General features: G+C 43.8%; 1 pseudogene; it reads left to right on the plus strand.

Moving 5' to 3' along the window:
- The first annotated feature begins 214 nt into the window (after nucleotides 1-214).
- LOC142456260 (small ribosomal subunit protein RACK1-like) lies at nucleotides 215-2812 on the plus strand (annotated as a pseudogene).
- Nucleotides 2813-6753: the final 3941 nt, after the last annotated feature.

The following is a 6753-nucleotide window of genomic DNA, read 5'->3' on the forward strand; positions in this document are numbered from 1 at the left end:
TGCCTAAGTTTTTAAGGGTTAGGAAGTCCCTGTTACCTAATTTATCTTCTACTGTTTGTGTATTTTCACTTATGTTTGATAGCCTAATTATGCTATAAATTAAAACCCCTAAATTTGCTTTCTAAACTTTTATGATTTTTGTGACTTGAGGTTTTTCAGGTTAGGTCCTTGCTCCATCTGACTTAGTTTTTGTACATGATGTGATGTACGGACCATGTTTGCTTTTCTGCAGATGGGTATCTGTTTTTGCCTGACCTATCCATCTATTATCTAACTGCCTGTTTGCCCATCCGTCCACCAATCCATCTATCTATGTACCAATCATCTATCTATTATGCTTCTCTTATTTGTTGAATTTCTGTTGTAACCCCTGGCATATACATCCACAAGACAAGAACCTTCTTTCCCTGTTCTCTATTGTATCTCCAGATGGGTACAGAGCACACAGTGGTTGCTGAGTCAGTAAATGAGGGCAGAGCCCTGCAGTGGGTGACTAAATGATGCCAGCAGCTATTATAACCCCATCTCTTTTTATTCCAGCGGCATCAGGGAAGGTGGGGACTCTCATTCCTCATGGCCTTATGCCTTCAGGTAGGAAAGAGAGTCAGGAACCACAGCTATCCTTATGGGAAAGCAGGAGGTCCAGTTCTCAATGCTTGATTTTCAAAATAATATTCTACTAATAATAATAACAACAAAGAGCTACACTCAGTTCTCATGTCTAGCCACTTCTGTATTGATACTTTAATCTGTGATCTAGTCACTCCTATGCCCACATGATGTAAAAATAAGCTAAAGATGGTTTCTGTGCATTGGCCCCAAGTTGCTAATTTCATCATGGCAATCTGGGTTCACTGCAAATAAACAAAAAGACAAACATATATTTACATAAAACGCAAATGTTTATATGTCTTATTATTTTAAAAATAGCCCAAATAAGCAGTTTGCACCCAAATGAGAGAGAGAGCATGCTTGCTTTCCATACCCTCTGAAATAGCATCCCACATCTGCGAGCCCTCCCTAAGGACGTCCTGTGGTTACAGATGCCGGCACCTGCTGCCCTTGGAGATCTCTGCCCCAGCGGCTCAGCACCATACTGCTGATAGAGATGGTCTGAGTGCCCTGGACCCCTGCTTCTTCTCTCTTCAACTACAAGAGTTAGCCTGCCCTCCTCCACTGCCCCGCTTGCCTCGGGACCATCTTCAGCTATGGACTACCCTTGCAGGTGACTGTCAGTGCCCTGGCCCACCAAACACCTTCCTGTGTATCATGATGTTTATATGTGCATAGCTTTTCCTTTGATCAACACCCTGCTCCTCCAGACTCACTAACCACCCCCCTTCCCCCTACTTGTGCTGAAGTTGAGGATTCTATGGTAGATCAAATAAGACTGTATCTAGAAATCCAATATTCACCTCTATATATATATATTTTTTTTCCACTGAGTATATAATTTGCCAGTTCATCATGTATGACCTCAACATCTCACTTATTATTGGAGACCTGGCAGTTTAGAAAACATTTATTGAAGAAAAGATCAGACTCGGTTTTGCTCTATGCCTTTCTAGATCACATAAACATTTTAAAATATTTCACAGCAAGCATTTACATATGTAAAAGTCACTTTATGGATCTCTGTGAGAAAGTAGTTTGAGGAACTTAGCAGTTTGGTAACCAAGGAAGGGTAGAATAATACAGATATTTCAAGATTTGATGCTACAGCGAAAAGGAAACGTGAGAGTAAACGAGATTGTAAAAGTGAAGCAGGGCTTTTTCTCCGCTGAACAGCAGCAGGAGCTGGTGTGTCGGAGCTATCCGGTGCCATCCTCATCGCTGCGGCAACCCCCGCACCCACCGCCGCCCTGACTGAGCAAATGACCCTTCGTGGCACCCTCAAGGGCCACAACGGCTGGGTAACGCAGATCGCTACCACGCCACAGTTCCCCGACATGATTCTGTCTGCCTCGCGAGATAAGACCATCATCATGTGGAAGCTCACGAGGGATGAGGCCAACTAAGGCCTTCCCCAGCGTGCTCTGCGTGGTCACTCTCACTTTGTGAGCAACGTGGTCATCTCTTCTGACGGCCAGATTGCGCTCTCAGGCTCCTGGGATGGAACACTACGTCTCTGGGATCTTACAACGGGCACCACCACACGCGCTTTGTAGGCCATACCAGGGACGTGCTGAGTGCGGCCTTCTCCTCTGACAACCGGCAGACTGTCTCTGGCTCCCGAGATAAGACCATCACGCTGTGGAATACTCTGGGCGTTTGCAAGTGCACCGTACAGGAGGAGAGCCTCTGAATGGGTGTCCCGTGTGCGCTTTTCGCCCAACAGCAGCAATCCCATCATCGTCTCCTGTGACTGGGACAAGTTGGTCAAGGTGTGGAACTTGGCTAATTGCAAACTGAAAACGAACCACATCGGCCACACAGGCTCCCTGAACACTGCGAAGGTCTCTCCGGATGGATCCCTCTGTGCTTCTGGAGGCAAGGATGGCCAGGCCATGCTGTGGGATCTCAATGAAGGCAAGCACCTTTATACCCTCGATGGAGGAGACATTATCAATGCCCTGTGCTTCAGTCCCAACCGCTACTGGCTCTGTGCTGCCACTGGCCCCAGCATCAAGATCTGGGACTTGGAGGGCAAGATCATTGTTGATGAGCTGAAGTAAGAAGTGATCAGTACCAGCAGCAAGGCCGAACCGCCCAGTGTTCCTCTCTGGCCTGGTCTGCTGATGGCCAGACTCTGTTTGCAGGTTACACAGATAACCTCGTGCAAGTATGGCGGGTGACCATCGGCACCCGGTAGAAATGTGTGGCACAGCTTTTTGGAAATTAAAAGACTGGCTTTCTGAAGAAAAAAAAAGTGAAGAAGGAGGAAAAAAACTAGTCAAGTCAGAAAATTGATACCACGATGTAAAGAGAAAGGTGAGAGGTCAGGGAGAGACCTACATAAGGCGCAGGCGAGAGCATGGAGCTCCGGAAGAAGCGGCAGACCCAGAGGCAGACGACACCTACTGAGGGAGAGCCAGGAAGGTGTGGTGGGGATGAAGTCAGACCTTTCTTCTGAGGTGCTTCAGGAGGGTCTGCAGCACCAGCGCTCTGGCTCAGAATCAAGCGCTCCACTCTTTGTGCCCCTGGGTGCCAGTTCACCCCATATTCCCAAGGCCAAGCTGAGGGTTCATGGGTCTCATTTGAGCCATTATTTCCACCCAACCCCCGTGTGGCCAGAGTCTCTGCCTAGGTGGCAGGTGATTTGCGAACACATGACCTACTCACATGCTCACGCCCCTTTCATACATGTTTAAGCTTTACCCACCGTGATGCCCCTCCTGGGATGCCCCAGGCCCCTGTGAGTTTGAGGACACACAGATCTGGGCAGGGAGCCATGTGACCTTAGGCAAACCCTTGACTTTGCTCATCTTTTATATTTTTTATCCTTAATTAATAACTAATTAGATTATTATAAGGATTAAAGTTAGCACATGAACTGTTCTCTTTACTGTGTTTGCACATAGTATAGTCTTGAATAAGCAGGTTGGTGGTTCAGACTTAATAGTCACACTGAGGGAGGAAGGCGTGGCAGTCTGCTTCTATAAAGATTTACCGCCTCACTGTGAAATTTACGGTTCCCCTGGGGCAGTTCTACCTGATCCTGTAGGGTCACTGCAACTCAGAGTTAACTCAACATCAGGGACGTGCCTTTTAATGTAGTACATAATACATATTTTATTTAACACAAAGTTGACTTTGAGGGTGGCGAAAACAAATGAGGAACAGAATCCAGGCAGTTGCATGCAGAACCTCAATTGCAAGCCTATACTCCGTCAGACAGAACTCCACTTTGGAATTTAATTTAAGAACAATGGTCGACATTTTGCTTTAATAGACACATTCTCTCAGTGTGGTTCATCTGAGCAGACCGACGGCCGTTTAGACTGCGTGGGTGCATCTCCTTTTCTTTGTTCAGGAAGAGGCTCTTGGAGCACAATGTATTTCCCTAGATCATGTTTATTACACTCATTGTGGGTTACAGAGGACAGGTCAGGGCTGATCCACAGGGAAGCGAGACTCGATTACACATCAGAAGGAATCAATAGAGGCACAAACACAGCGTCACTGGTGGGCACCAAGCAGGCCCTTTGAACTCCTTTCCGCTCTTCCTCCATAGGCCAGCTTCAGACGGTGATGCTCGCTTGGGGGGCACTTATAGTTTTAATACTATTTTCTACTTTGGAAAGAGAAAAATAATTTGCTTAGCAGATGAAATAGAATTGCTTGACTTTTCTTGGTCTTGGAGGGTTTTTTTTTCTTCCTCAAATGTGTGCGTTATTGATTATGGGAGATACACATGGACTCACAAAGCAGTTTATACGTGAGCACAGTAATTCTTCATCCTGTTTATGGAGGGCAGGTTCGAAATTGAAATGCCATACAGCATTATGAGGAACCAGTAGTTTATGCATAAGGGCAGCCAAGAACAGGTTGGTAGAATTAATGTGGTGGAAACTCTGGGAAAAAGCTAATGAAACTCCCTGGCCACTTATAGCTCCCCTACTCTGTATTATTACTTTATTTACTCAAGGTAGTAACATTTTAATTTAAATGTGAGAAATAGAATCATCATGATTCTAATATTCAATTAATGATCATTCCTGCTATTTTGTAAATTTGGCTGAAGAGGCTAAAGTCGGTGTACTATCTTCCTATCGACTCCCTAGGCTCTTGAAAAACAACAATCCTATATCCATATCATCAGCATAAATCAGAGAAAGTTAAGTAAGTCAGAAATGGGCCAGGGTTGATGGGAGTTGGTGGAATTTTTCTTTTGAAGTTTTAAAGAGTTCTTGATACTACTTGACCTGCTTCACTGAAAAGCTATTCATGTGTTTCTCCATGCCCAGGGTACGGAGAGCATAGAATACTTAGACACAGTCAAATCACAGGAGAAGATTATTGTTTCTAAATATTGCTCTTGGTTCAAGTAAAAGCTGTACAAATTTGAGCAGGGGAAAGGAAGATGCATGTTAGTCAATAACCAGCTAAAATCAACGGACAGGTTTTTAATTACATGTGGGCAAGGGAAAATGAAGACATAAACATAATAAAGGAAATCTGTACTGCAGCTCTTCTCGTCTGGTCAGCTTTGGTTTCTGTATCTTGTTGGGTTGCTTCAAGATTCCTTGTCATGAGTGGTCCCAACTAACAGCAGTCCTAAGAATGACAGAATGACGTTGCTAGTCCTGGGTCATCCTCACAACCCTGTTTGAGCCCCTTGCTCCAAGTCACTACCTCACTGAAAGGTTTCTTCTTCGGCAATGATTCTCTACTTAGCCTAGCAAGCTGTCACTCTCCAGGGATGGGCACCTACTGAGGACATGCCAAAGTCCAGGAGATGAACTCTTGCCATCCTTGTCCGAGGAGCATTCCGACAGCACTTCTACCAAGACTGATTGTCTCATTCTTCTGGAAAACCATGAATACCATACTTCAAATGAATCTGTTTTGTTTTGTTTTTCAGTATTCCTTTTCGTTGTCCAAATCTCACATGCAGGTGAGGTGATTGGAAATACTATGACTCATCCTGTTACTAGTCCTCTAAAGAGAAACCCTTGGTTTCTACCTGTCAGAGCAAGGAAGGGTGAGAAAAATCAAATGTCCCTGGAAAAATTAGTCCAGTGGATTAGTGGACCACTTGAAACTCAGGTTCCAAGATTCTGGGAACAAAAGAATAGGATGTTGACCAGCTTCTACTAGTGACCTGTCAAAAAGGGATCTCATCAGAGTATCCTTGATAGATTGGGAGAAAATGTGGGAAAGATCTCAAAATCACAACAAAGACACAGCAGACTAGTCAGATAAAGTTTGGGGAATTTCTGAGACCATGGTCACCCTGTCAGCATAGAATGGAACTTATTCTCAAAGCTCAATTTTCAGCCAATCAATAGACATATTTATAAGGGAATCACAACACAAGAATCATATGCATACCTTAGAATAATCACCCATATGCCATCCAAAGGCAGCATTTGCCTATGGACAAATAAGAAGGAAAGAAGGCTGGGGAAGGAAGAATGGAAGTGGATAAACCAGGGAAGAAGTGGGATAAGGGATGCCACATTATAGAAAATCCAATCAATGACATGGAACACAATGTCTATGGATTTTTTAAAGAAAACTGATTTTTGCTGCTAAATGCCATCTAATTCACAATAAAAATTTAGAGAAAAGAAAAATGTACTTTGGATCAGGCACACCTTGATACTGAAAAACGAAACCTTTGCTTTTTGACAGTTTGAAGCATCTTTTGCAGCAGATTTGTCCCATACAACACATTATTTGGTTTCTTGACTGTTGAAGGTTCATGGTCATTGTTGGTGGATTCAAGTAAAGTAAAACCTTTTCTACATTTATCACGATGCTGACTATTTTTGAACTTGTAGGATTTTGGTTTTCTTTACATTGAATCCCAATCCATACTGAAAGCTGCAATTCTTCATTTTCATCACTAAGTGCTGAGGTCCTCCTCGCTTTCAGCAAATAAACTTGTGTCAACCACATAGAGAAAGTTGTTAATAAGCTAGTCTCCAAACCTGATGCTGAATTCTTCTTCATGTGATCCAGCCTCTGAGATTATTTGTTCAGCAGGCTGATTGAAAAAGTATGGTGAAGGGATACAAACATGAAACACACCTTTTTTTTAACTTTAAACCAAGCAATAAAAAGTCCCTTATTCTATGCATACCACAA

This window comes from Tenrec ecaudatus, chromosome 9 (genome assembly GCF_050624435.1).
Source record: "Tenrec ecaudatus isolate mTenEca1 chromosome 9, mTenEca1.hap1, whole genome shotgun sequence".
Taxonomy (NCBI): domain Eukaryota; kingdom Metazoa; phylum Chordata; class Mammalia; order Afrosoricida; family Tenrecidae; genus Tenrec; species Tenrec ecaudatus.